Source organism: Ornithodoros turicata, chromosome 1, assembly GCF_037126465.1.
Source record: "Ornithodoros turicata isolate Travis chromosome 1, ASM3712646v1, whole genome shotgun sequence".
NCBI classification, from domain to species: Eukaryota; Metazoa; Arthropoda; class Arachnida; order Ixodida; family Argasidae; genus Ornithodoros; species Ornithodoros turicata.
The window spans coordinates 108,219,596-108,233,555 of record NC_088201.1 but is presented as its reverse complement, the minus strand read 5'-3'; the positions used below and the strand labels follow the sequence as shown (position 1 = coordinate 108,233,555).

At 43.2% G+C, this 13,960-nt stretch overlaps 2 long non-coding RNA genes across 4 annotated transcripts in view; one reads left to right on the top strand and one right to left on the bottom strand.

Moving 5' to 3' along the window:
• Positions 1-13,960, top strand: part of LOC135378540 (uncharacterized) — a 114,092-nt gene that overhangs the window by 68,264 nt on the left and 31,868 nt on the right. The gene's annotated exons all lie outside the window — the stretch shown is intronic.
• Positions 12,127-13,341, bottom strand: LOC135367518 (uncharacterized). Of its 2 annotated transcripts, none has more exons than XR_010414484.1 (3): positions 13,271-13,341; positions 12,979-13,200; positions 12,127-12,849 (listed from the first exon to the last, which is right to left on the bottom strand). It is a non-coding gene; the product is annotated as an uncharacterized LOC135367518 (long non-coding RNA). The 2 variants fall into 2 exon arrangements; XR_010414485.1 differs by having other exon boundaries at positions 12,979-13,178; positions 13,271-13,339.

Genomic DNA, 13,960 nt, shown 5'->3' with positions numbered 1-13,960 from the left:
ATATGCCATCAGAAGAAAGCTTGTCCATTTGATCCACAAATGGTTGAAGAAAGCAGTTTATGCTAGGTTTGCGCAATCCGACCATCGTCGTCCAAGGATTATAGACTCAGTTCTGCATTTCAATGGCAGTTCGTTCACTTCGAGTTGCAGAGGCCATATGCTGAATCTAGATGACTCAAAAACTGAAACCCGATCAATGTTCCAAGTGACACTGATATCATTGTCCTTCATGCGATGTCTTATGTATGCAAGGCTCTCTATTATGCCTGTGACATCAAAAGTGGAAATATGCTCTTCCTTGTAGGCCATGCTTTTCCAAAAGGTCCTGTATTTGGTTCCCTGCATCTATAGAATAAGGAAATATGACTCAGACTTCATCAGTTTCTCCACACTGTGGCTGCAGTTACACGATGTACACTCAGCACACTTGAGGGTGTGCCTGCATTTTCTTTGTTTTGCACTTGCAACAAATATTACTGGCAGCCGGGACAATGTAAGCGAAAGGTACGGTTTCTTGTGCAGGCTTAGAATTGATTGTAGAAGTGGTAGCTGAGGCAAGGTTGCATCCGGGACGTGGACGTCGAGAATTTTTAAAAGGCTTTCCGTTGCCTCTTTCGATGAATGATGTCTGAGGCTGTGAGCCATGATAAGCAGCTGGCCTTCCCGTTGTGATACTTTTGACATTGGGTAGAGAGGCTGATCCTAAAAGGGACAATATTACTAGGGGTGTGCGAATCTGAATATTTCAAGTCGAATCGAATATCGAACATAATGGAGGAGAAAATGTCAAATACCGAATCGAATATCGGATAGTCATGCAAAGTTTACAATACATGTTCTTTGCACTAAATGTTTACAATTTCTAGCCCATGGCTTTAGTGTAATATTTTCTTGCATAAACTGTCACATGATCATGTAATTCTTCTGTGGGAAGCCCCTCATTAGTGTTACATGATATTGTTTTCTTCTTTTCGTGTGAGTACTGTGGGGGTGGGGTGATGAGGATGATGAAATGATTAAGGTTAATAAGGCTGGAGTCACTGTGGCTACATAACTGATTTATTTGGCAAACGGAAGCGTGCGGTGGCACGCAAAAAAAGTTTGTGTTTCTAGGTTTTTAGGTGCCTTAGGTTAGGTGCCTTAGGTTTTTAGGTGCGTTGGCGCGTTGGCAAAGCAGGTGAACAACTCTTGCAAGCAGCGGGGGAGAGGGCGAGGCTTGGCACAGGGGCGCCACGAATGGTAAGCGAGGGGAGGAGGTACATTGCACACATCCCACCCTCCTCCAATGAGACCAAGTCCTCTTGGCATAGTGCAAAGGTCTGTACAAGGTTCAAAAACATACAACCAAGCAAGAAACACTAGAAAACTGAAAAAGAAGAAACAGTGCCAAATATGGAAATTGGATGAAGAGATAACAATTCATGGTCTAGCAGAGTTCATAGTCTTATAGGTGATTTTGCAACCTGCTCTGGCGCAGTGGGCGGTGCGAAGAGGGTAGATGTAGCCCTGGAGAGGCACCAGGTAGCGTGTCGAACGTCGCACATTTGTTCGCTGGGAGTGCTGGAGCTCTGCTCATCCACAGGCTGGCTGGGACTGGGGTGGGACTGGCTGGCTTGCCGAACATAATGCTTGATTTGTGACATGTGGACAGTCCTTGAACTGATTCAGAATGTGTGTGCTGCTGGGACACACACGGAAAGCCTTGAATGTAGTGTCTGTAAGCTGTTCCACTTGCCCAGGTAGCACAGTTATATCGAGTGAGCATCGGTCCAGTGTCGGGAAATATCGCATGAAATATTGGGTGCAATTTTTGCAACATCGGCTAATATCGGCACAATATTGGCAACCGATATTGCTCTAATATTGGCGTGGCGTGGCGTGTGCAGGATATCACACCAATATCGTTTTCCGGTATTGGCCCAGCTGCGGCCCGTGTTATTACCAGTTTTTTTTTTTCAGCCCACGTTGAAATGCAGGTATAACATAACACATTTCTTTCATTTCTCAAGGTACAGGAATGCTTCATTTCATTTGACCAGGTTATGACAAACTTTGCCACACATTGAAGTAGTATTGCACACGTATAATCGAATTGTGGTGGAAATTCAACAAATACAAATTTCTTGAGAACATTTCGTCACACGGTGTCAGGAGAAGATCCTCTGGAAAGTTCCCTTGCCCTTCAAGACGTTTTTGTCGTTTGACTCGTCCTCCATCATAATCACTTGCACTAGCAAGGTGCTTTCCCAACTTGCTGTTAATGTTGGCTTCAGTTTCATGTTTAAATCTCTCTTTGATGCCATCTGGAAATTGCAAATATGAAAAATGCAAATGCAACAATTCACTCGATTGCTGGACACTACTTCCTTCCCTTAAAGGGGCCGTAAACAGGCCACCAAACATTTCTGAAATAACGATACCCCATGAAAGAATGCAGATCATAATACCCAAATATACATTTCGTTCGGCTCGTGCCAGCTCATTGACCCATATAACTGCTTTCAAAGATGAGTAACCAGCGAACCTCTCTCTACCACGCGTACGTCACATGGCTACGTAGCGTTTTGCCGTCCAATCGGGGGGCCGAACTGCGCACATGACGTTTCAAATTACCAGCCAATAAACATACTTCGTTATCAGCTGTGAGTCGGAGCACTCAGTTTGTTTCTGTGAAACGACGTTTTGCGTTCCGTGGTTCCGAAATTCAACGTCATGACATCTTCAACATCTCCGGCTGGGGCAAACGTCAACAGTTGGGCTGCTATCACATGACGCGATTCGAACCCGGGTTCCTCCCAGTCACGACGTGACATGGCCAGCACGCTATCCACTGTACCACACGAGCTGGTGACGCGATGCCGCGTGGCTCAAACCAAAGTACGGCAGCCCACTTGTCGGAACCATTCGAAGATGACGAAGATGTTCTATCGCGCACCTACCATACACTTACCTAAGATTCCCGAACTGTAGTCCCGGATATTCATTCGCGCTCGTGGTGTGCTGCGTGCTACTGCCCAGAAAACGTAGTGCGCGTATGATACCTAAATTAAACGCATTTCTTTTTCAGTTTGAGGCTTTAACTGTTTAGATTTTGAATAGAAGAGGATTCACGTTCATCTAGTCTAATTCCGCATTTGAAATAAAATCATGTGGAACACTCGATCGTAATTGGTGAGGAAAGCGCTACGTCAAAATGACGTAAAGTTAGAGCGCGGGGCGGAGCTAAAATGCGAACGAGTGCAGTGAATATTTCATCTTTATGCAAGCGCCTTTTGTTTTTGAGCGTTAGTAATTGCAAGGAATTTTCACTGCCTAAGTTTCAATAATATAACACAAAGAAATGTGCACCTTTTGTACCTGTTTACGGCCCCTTTAAAGGGACTCTGAGCAAAAGTTTGACAAATCTTTCGTTTGCATCTATTACGAAGGTATAATATAGCTCCAAGCCACATCGCGAATTATTTTAGCTGTGTGTGGCAGCAAAGTTTGCCAAATGGGGAACCTGAAAACCGGCTTGGCTTTTCCTCCTCAACTCGCGCAATCGGCACCAAAATCTTGCCTCTTTGTTGTGGATTTCCGCCAATTTCTCTGTGTGTGACGTGAGCGTGAGGCTCATGTTTCATTGGGCGCCCGGACCGCAAGTTCTGTTGTTAGCGGGTTAGTGAGAGCGGCGGCATCAGGAAAGCAATCTTCGAAATGAACGTCGAAGCAAGAAATGCGGAGACTTCGAGCCTGGAACCTTTTTCTGACCTTTCTGCGATCGAGAAGGAAATTTTGCATGCTGAACAGTTCGAAACGTCGCCGATGCTGCGAATCCGAGCCGAAGTCAAAGCTCCAGGAACACAGGGCACAGATGAAGCAAACATGGCGAACACCATCAGTCGCCTGTCTTCGACAGACAGGTAAGCGATCGGAGTTGCTAGCGCACACTGTGATCAAACATGTAAACGTTCTGTGTAAATTTTGTGTCCTCATATTTGATGCGCACTGGTTGTTTAAGGTGCCGGTGCGGCTGGTGTGTCATAATGCCGAAGGAGACCGAATGCTGGCGCTACAAGGAGCTCAAAAGCACTGCCGAATGACTGCAATATGAGTGCATTACAACTCACGAAGGTTTCCAATTTCTATGCCTCAGTACGACTGTCCTGAAGGTGGCATATTTTGAACTCTGTGGGCAGAGCGAATCTATGAGCGACCATATTCACACGTAAGTCACGTGTTCTTGTCGAATTATGTTAATATTTGGGCGCTCAAAATTGGTGTGGTCCTGCATTAAAGTCGCTAAAAACTCCAGTACAGGGCGCAGCACATAAAAAGGCGACACAATACACAACTCTGAACTCAGGAAAAGCAATATAGGCAACTGTGTAATTGTCAGTGTGCTGTGTCTTGAGTCACGTCTTTATGAATTGTCCTGCGCTTAGGTTTTTAGCGATATCGAGTGTTTTTGCTTGTCGATTCAGTGTAAAGCAAAAATTTTGGATTCTACAAGGATACAGCATGTGTAGTCGCCACAGGCTATCTATCTATCTTCTCTGTCTATCTCATTAACAATTATTCAGCATCTGTATTTGGGATGGTTTATAGCTATGCAGGATGATGGATGGTTCATGAGTTCAACATGTTGTGTTAAAACACAGCACTAAAGTCCTGTTTAATGAGTCTTGCCGAACGATAGATAAGCACTCCTTTCGTGACATTGTGTACCGTTGCTACAATGAACAATTTCTTGAGCAAGACTGATGAACAAACAAAAAGCAGAGTCTGTGTTCAAATTATGTATGTTGCTTGTAACCTCTGTATTTGTTAAGTGACCCATGTTGATGTCCCCCTCATGTCCCAGGCAACAAAATGTCATCCCACAAACAATGCAGGGATATTCCTCTATGGATATTCAATATTCAAATGTCCCTGGGTAGGCACATGCATGTCCCTGTGGTACACCTTTGGACATTCCCAGGAATACCCCAAGAATGTATCACTTGGCTATTAATTACCCTTCATGCACCTACCATTATTTGATGTGTCCACCCCACCAGACGGTGCTCCAAAACTTTACATATGTAGTGTAATGTGCACAAGTTCCAGACGTTTCGCACGTCCGTGTGAAATTACGCTGCATTTCTTCGATCGCCACGCAGACGTGCACACATACGAGGACAAATGATGAGTCTAATAAAAGCGTCAGCCAATTCCTGAGTCAGTGTGTAATGCTCTGGCAAACTTTATTCACTCTGGTAATCTACAAAAATTACAAACTTCCAATTACACTCGATTTGCATGTCGTAGGTTGGACTGGATGACGCTCTCTATCTTGGAAGCGTTTACTTCTCGGAGGCCTACAAAAGAGATATATTTGGGGACTAACTTGCTATTCTCGCGACACAGACCACACTACAACAAGCGTCACGTGTGTACTGGAGACCTCTAATCCAAAGAGCGCTCGCGTTCATGTATAGCGCGTTCGTTGTGCGTCTCTAATTCACACCGATCGCGTTCAATCAGGGAACGCAATTATCTTCTGTGTTAGTTACCACGTTATTACCCAGGCGTAAACCTGCACTGATTTTGCCTCATAATTATGCAGTATTTCTCCGATAGCATTTCTATAAGCAACCCAAGCAGGACAAGATTGTTTAAAAATTGGCACTCTGAGCAATGTGGTCACGCCATTATGTAAACACCTTACTTACATACTTACTTACTAAACATACTTGCTTTTACGAAAGAAGAAACTTTGCGTCGCAATTAGTTAATGAAGCAGTCCAGCAGCTGCATCTACTCCCGCGGTTTCACATCACTTTCAACTAACTGAACTGCGTCTTGACTGGGCTTCGTGCTCTATCGCCATTCGTCTTCCGGCTCGCGTCATGTGACTACTGCCAGCGCGAACCCCACTTGCCCCTCAACATTTCCTCCCCCAGACGCCGGAGTGAAAGGCACGACCGCAGTGTTCTCGGTGCATTTTTGGACATATCTTTGTGGATGCTACCCGACATGCCCTCTTCGACAATCTTCTAACATTCTTTGGATATATCTTTGAGGCCTTCACATGGAATGCCCGCTTCGGCAATCTCCGAATATTGTTTGGACATATAAATTTTGTCGGGGTTGTCTGGGGTGATGCCTGCAAGGTCCTTTGATGTATATTCATAAATAAATAAATATCAAAACCAGAACGAGATGTAACATCTATTGTAATATCTATGTAACAGCATTTGTCCAGAGCCTTGGCTCTGCTAGCAAGACTTTGTGTGAAAGCTTGTAACTTACATGATAAATATACAGGGTGTTTCACAAAACGTGTCCTTCGGACTTTATAAAAAAACGGGGCGACGGAAAAATGCGCGGTAAATGGCATTTGTGTGGCAACTAAATTTGCCACCTTGCAAAAATATTTTCATTTGATTTTGATTAAAAGAAATGAATTTCTTTAATTGAACTCCCAAGTCCCATTTCCCAAGTTTTGTTTTTTTGACAAAAATTTCCCAAGTCAACCTCATTTTTGTTTTGCAGAATTAGGGAGCCCGTAGCGAACTTAGTCACATCCACCAAGAAATCCTCTCGATATTGGAAATGGAACTGCCCAAAAAAAGTCCCGAAATTGAGGCTCCAAAGTTACGGGTATTCAACGGCGCACCAAATCAGTTGCAAAGATGCGCGGAGAGGAGGACATGCTCCTGCCCCCATAAAAGATAAAGGGCGAAAAAAAATGAGGCGGAGTGTTTTTTTTTTCTTTCCGCTTATCAACGTATGGTAAAATGTCACCCGCCTTCTTATCGACGCGTCTTGTGCTGCACGCCTGTCCGGCGATAAATTGTTCTAGCTTCATGGGGGCAGGAGCATGTCCTCCTCTCGACGCATCTTTGCGACTGATTTGGTGCGCCGTTGAATACCCGAAACTTTGAAGCCTCAATTTCGGGACTTTTTTGGGGCAGTTCCAATTGCAATATCGAGCGCATTTCTTGGTGCATCTGACTAAGTTCGCTACGGGATCTCTACTTCTGTAAAAAAAAACCTTAGGTTCTTAGGTTGACTTGGGATATTTTGGAGTTCAATTAAAGAAATTCAATTTCTTTTAATTAAAATCAAGTGAAAATATTTTTGCGAGGTGGCTAATTTAGTTGCCATACAAATGCCGTTTACCCCGTATTTTTCCGTCGCCCCGTTTATTTATAAAGTCCGAATGACATGTTTTGTGAAACAACCTGTATGTTTCATGTCGTCCTGTTTTTCGGACTTCTTTACCATTAAAAGAATTACGTTTGAGAACACAGTTAGCCTACCAGATACGTGTCCATCAAAGTTGCACGTTGTCACATGGCAGGAGCTGCACTAGGAAATGCAACTGTTGCCTAAAGTCAACATGTCCTTGTTGCATGTGTTGGTTGTATGTATATTTTTGTGTTCATATGTTCACTGTGCAACTGTAGGTGAAGACGATATGTGCAATCTTTCATGTGGCTCTCAGTAGTAAACACACAAGCATAAGTTATATAGCATTTATTACTCACAGGTCTGTAGATACACCTTGAAAGTATCCTTCACTAGTAAAAACATGGGAAGTGCACCATCATGCATTGCACCGGGAATGTTGAACATGTGTGAAGTTGGAAATTTCCCTTTTGTGCCTGTTTCGACGTTAATCACTGAAAGCCCTTTTCTTTTTTTGCAAAATTACGTCAGTCTCACCTAATGCCCAAATTAAGTCTTACTGTCGGTGGAGCTAGACTACTAGGGAGTGTCAAAGGGCACAAGCAGTGGGGGGAGGTAAGCATTGCTTCCGTGACTGTGTGTTGGAGATTTGTGGAAGCCAAAACAAGAAGGCGTAAACAATTGGGATGAAAGGCTGTCCTCACGAGAACGTCGTGTAGTGACCACTCCGAAACTGGGCATTGTGAAACAGAAATTGTGCAGAACCTTGAAACTCTTATATCGTATCTGTTACGTACATTTGTAGAGGTACTTCTTAGCTAGCTAGCGAAGGTTGGATGGCGGTATCACAATGTCGAACCGCCATGTTCTGGTGTTAGCTCTGAGTAACACTAAATAAATACAAGTATCTCTTTCAATACTTGGAACTTATCAGTTTTTGCACATTTTGGGCAGTATAAGTGAAATTGACCACATATTGTGGTAAATACTCCCCCACAGTTTCGTGTATTTTTGTTTCTGCATCTCTGTTCCCGATGTTTTGTTTTTGAACTTTTGCAGTTGGTTTGTTGAACTTTTGCTAGTAGCTTTTCATTTGATAGTGTTGTATAAACTGACACAAAAACAGCGCAGAGACAGGACGTGAGAAGACAAACGAAGCGCTGACTAACAACTGTGGTTTATTGGGAAGGAATAAAAACAAGTTAGTTTCCCATGAGATCCGGTATGTCAACCACTACTGTTGGTTGTTTGTTGTTGTTTTGTTTTCATCCCCTTCCCAATAAACCACAGTTGTTAGTCAGCGCTTCGTTTGTCTTCTCACGTCCTGTCTCTGCGCTGTTTTTTTGTGTCAGTATGTACCAACTCGCCCACACCGTTGCTTTGACTGAGCGTTATATAACTTTTAGTAGTTTTGTATTTCTTGTTTCTGCGCATTGTTTCCGACGTTTCTCTTTTTATAACGGTTATTAGTATCTTTTCATTTGATAGTGTGTGCATAATTATCGTAAACTCATGTTTTTAAGCACTTCATATCAGCGTAATGTTTCCAGACGTTTCGTTTTTTTGCAACTGTCCGTCATTTGTTTGTTTCCTGTCACTTGTTAGTACGGTACCTATTTTGTGTGTCTAGCGACTGCTTGTCATTGCCATGTACATCACGGTTCCCAGATGTGTTCAAGCTGCAGATTGTCCGGTGTTACTGCCATCTCTATAGAGGATGATGATTGGGAGTTTAATGGCGCAATGCCAACAAAGATCCCATATCTATAGATGGAAATAATGAATGGATAATAATAGTTAAAAAACTTCGTGGATACATTATTATGGGCAGTCTATTATGGGTACTCCCTCTGTGTGAATGGTACATCAACATTCTCAGAAGGTATGTTGTCACACTTTGCCTGATTGTGCCTAAAGCCTAGTACCACCTCTTACATTATCTCCACGTCCTTAATCTCCAAAGCAGTACAAGGCTAAAGTAATCAGGTACTACATAAAAAAAAAAGGGGGGGGGGAGGGGTAAATCAAAAGCTGACACATCTAAAATTCAAAGAAACCCTGGTGTTTTCCTGGGGCTACTCATGGCTCAGTCCTATAGAAGGCACCTGGTGAGAGGGACAGCGACAGCGTCCAGTGAAGACACTCGAGGAATTTTGCGCAGGCTTGGGGGTCACACCTTTTAACAGCTTTGATGGAAAGCAGGGTGTGTGAAACACTGACCTCGGGTTTATCAATTCTTGTTATTTATAACCAGGTACCCATGTTCTAGTAATCTGGAAAAGCCTTAGCTTTCTTGCAGGAAATTTCTAATTAATCTGAGTGTGTTTTGTGGAAACAGGTTTTAACTACCTTTCTATCCTCCCTTCTTAGTTGACCTAGCAAAAGCAAATATGTAATGCTGCGCACAATATCTAATGCTAGCACACTAATTGCTTTGCGTGTTCTCAGGCTTCTGAAATGGAGCTACCTGGTGCATACGCTGTGCCATGTCGGCAAGGACAAAAATTAGATTGCCTTTACTTTTGAAATTGGCCCTTCAGTGCTCCATGTGACTGCAATAATGGTATGCAATACGCAATAAGAACGATTTCTGCGATGTAATGAGCTTTATAAAACGACAACTTTATTTGAAAATATATTCCAAAAGCCGGGTGACGACCTCATAATGTAACTTCCTTTACTGCAAACACCAGCTTAACACAACAATTAAAAACAACGATAAATGTTTTTCCGCCTATCTGGGTGGCATCATCAGTACAACAGAGGCCAAAGACGGGCACATCAGCCTACTTATCTATGAGGGCTTCATACATATCCGATAGGAGCCATGGTTTGTATTACAAGCTGATGCGTCACACCGATAAACCAGGGACTCTAAGAACTTTCTAGGGCCCCATTGCTAGTCATGTGGAAAGGTTACCATACCATCAAAATTAAATAGATGTCCATTCGGCCAACAATAGTGGACTAATTCGGTCCTGGATTGAGTAGCATTCGTAGCCCTGGCAACGCCCCTTGTGTGCTCCTTTAATCTTGTCCCGCGTCTTTTGTCTGTCTCGCCAAGATATAGGTTGCGGCAGACTTGTACAAAATACTCCGCAAAAGTATTTAAAATAAGATACTAAATACTCCTCGTGAAAAGTATTTAAAATAGAGTACTAAATACTCTACAAAGTATTTGAAATACTCTTTAAAGTACTTTTCATATTGGAAGTAAATGGAATGCGTTGTGTGAACGTGGCCGTACGATCAGCCGAACGTGGCCGAGAAGTGACTTGTAGGCGGCAACGGTGAGAATTAAGGGCGATCGAAGGACTGCCAATCGGCTCTCGAAAGCTCAATGCAAATGGTAAAAGAGACTAGTAGTGGATGTCTCTCAAATAGATCCAACCTGCCTGTATGAATCACAAAAGCTCCAACCGGCCTTGGTTGAAAGACCGGAAAGAACGGCGTGCTTAAAACTTTTTGGTCGGAACACAGCGTAGTCATGGTGCCCAGTAATGTTCGGTTGACTTCGGTGACCCAGAGTAAGCCTTGGTGATATGTTCTGACCCAAAACTTCGTAATCCCTCCAGTGTGTCAGTTCGGGTTCTTCTACTTCTGGACGTGTTTATCACTTTGGGGACCAACAAAGGCCAGGAATTCCTTGTACTACCTAATCCTTTGGGGACCGCCTATGAATAGGAACCATTTTCTGAAGAAAGCGTCAGGCTACTGCTAAGGAAAACCAGTCGTACGGCCTCTATTGTACACGGCAATAAATGGCACATGTGCGGATTCCTCCCCAAAGAAAGAAAGAAAATGGGGAAGTTCCAGTGAGCTGAAGATATGGACACAGCGGGAAGCAATGCTGGATACAGTTTGACGAGGAAGGAAAGTATTTTGAGTACTGAGTAGCAAGTACTGAAAAAAGTATTTAAAATCCTTTAAAAATACTTGCCGTAAAAAGTATTGAGTAGAGTACCAAAATACCGAAAAAAGTATTTCAAATACTGTATCTTGAGTACGTACTCAAAATACGTACAAGTCTGCATCACAGTCTATGCGCTCAACTTTATATACAGCACCGCTTTGCTCATGAGCCGGGGTGCGATCTTTAGGTTTTCTGAATGTGGCTGCGAAAGTGTACATTGATTTAAACACAGTCTTAATGCCTGATGGGCAGAGTGCCCTCCGAATGGTGTATGAAACACCTTGGATGAAAGGAATACACACCACCGATTTGACTTCTTCGATGTTGTTTTTGAACGTTCTCTGTTGTACCGATGATGTCACCCGGATAGGCGACGAAACGTTCACTGTCTTTGTTCTTAATCGTTGTGTTAAGCCGGTGTTTTCAGTAAAGGATTGTACATTATGAGCTTTGTTTGAATGATGATTGGTGGGGAGCCTCATACCGTGAGCCACTACTCTAACAATTGCTTGGGGTAATGTGGTGAAATGGAATAATGAGCCTTGTAAACAATTTACTTGGCAGTATATTTATTTATCTGTCATAGGTTGAAGACCCCCAGTGTGATGTTACATAACGGAGGGGCATGTAATTAAACAAGACCGATCGCCAAAAGGCCTTGCTTCACACTAGATTAAAATGTGATGTGATTGTAACATGACAAACTCTGCATGGTGGTGATATGATAGGTTCTCATCACGAATTGTTGCCACGGTTGCGGTTAGTTAAGAAACTGCTTGTCCAGTTAATGGTAGCAGGATCAAATTTTAATGAGGCTAGTTTCCCAGTTGGAAATCTGCTGCAAGTGGATCCCCTTGAGGACCACTTGCAAGTGGTTCATGAAACAATTCCCACTTGAGAAACCACTTCAGTCAGACCCCTTTGAGATCCACTTTGAAAGCCACTTGTAACCATGTCCACTTTGGAAACCGCTTGTAGTGCGTCCACTTTGGAAACCAAAAAGTGGTTTCCAGAGTGGACCGGGCTGCAAGTGGCTTTTTAGGTGGATCTAGCTGCAACTGGTTTCTGAGGTCGGAATCGTTGCATAAACCAAACTACTTGTAGGTGGGGAAAAAAAACATTACTTGCTGCATAGTGTGTACATGGAGGAAGAAATGACACCGCACGTGGGAAAGCAGAGAACGTTATAACAGCGTTTGCAGTATTTTGTTCAGTACATTATCACACAGCATTCAGTGCATACAGTGCTTACTTCAGTGCAGAACACAACATATTTATTTAACTGTCTGTGTTAACTCCTCAAACTCACACTGCTGCATGAAGAGCAATAGCCTGCAATTTCACTAGTGAAAGTTTTATCAACAAAGTTATTCCTGTCAGTGCATGAAAAAAGCTTGAAGTTGCCAGATAATTTTAAGAGAGATTGCCTCGGAACCTCTGGGCATCAACTGCAATTTGGACGGACCACCATCAAAACAATGTATGTAAAAACAATAAACTGAAAAACGCAATTAGGGGTCTTAAGAAGAGTTAACCAAGAATTTCACACACACGTGAGCGCTATTTGATTTGCTCAGCAGACACTGCACGGTGACGTTTTTAGTTCCCTGGAACACGTTTCAAACGCCATAGTCACACTTGAAGTTTACGCTTGGCTGTCTTCCTGACATTCTGAATCTTCATTGACAATATTGTAGACATCTCGTTCAAGGTCCCACGTATGTCCATTTCTTTCTCAGCTATCAGGTCTTTGTGGAGGTCTGCCCAGTACCTCACAGTTGCTAAGGGAAAGAAAAAAGTAGGAGGGCTGTTTTACTCCTTCGGTACTTATTGTTCATTGCCTGGAACATTTAATCTTCATCGCATACACACTGGTACACTTGCATGCCAAGGTTATGACTGCCGCATACCAGCAATGGCGTCAACTTTCTGTGGTGTAAGGCCTCTGCGTGCCACCTTGTCGACGTTCTTTCTGTCTTTCGGCGAAGCCTTCCGCCGACGGTTCTTCCCAAGAGATCTTCGTTTCCCCAGATTGCTTGTGCGGCCTCTCGGATGACCTTCTGCGGTTCTTTTAATTTGTGCAACCTGTCGAGAAGGTTGGTCGACACCACTACACCATCTTTGAGGTGAAACTGAAACTAGAGGCCACCCATAAGGCACTGTGTCATAACTGTGTCTACAATATGTGACAATCATACTTACATGATTACTGTCAAGCAATGTGAAAGGTTTGAGGTCAGAGACAAGTGGTGGTGGCTCCAGCTCAGTCTCTGAAAAAAAAAATTAAGTTTGAAAAAGAATTAAGTTTGAAATCTTCAACATCAAAGGTTCAACATTACGTGTGGAAATCTGCCCCTAGTAGATGCAGGCATGGCTTACCGGCACCATGCAGCTCTTTGTCCTCTGGTGTGCTTGCTGTGCAAAAGAAGAAGATCAAATGATCAGATAACGAATGCAGCAAAACATAGGTGAGCAAAAAAAATGAAGGAGCACCAATCAATCTTCATAATTTTTTGGGAAAGCAAGGATTTTGAAGGAAATTAAGCAATCGCAATGATAGCGTGGTGCTAATAGGAATACGTATTATGTACAGCAAGTCTCTGTTATAGCAGCCCTGCTTACAACCACTTTATGGTTACAATAGAGATGCCACAAACAACTCTCAGTATTTGGATGGAGCTACTTATAACATACTTCTGATGTAGTGAACATACTTCAGTGATTGCCAAGTTTGTTATCCGAAAACAACTTTATTTCAGGATAATGGGTGGGGAGTTTCATCGCCGGGGGCGATACTCTACCCCATTGCTGGAGGAGAAGCAGGGAATGAAGGAATGGGGTCCCGTTACAATGAGGATCGAAGTCCTGTGGCTTCCAAAAAGGCGAAGAGAG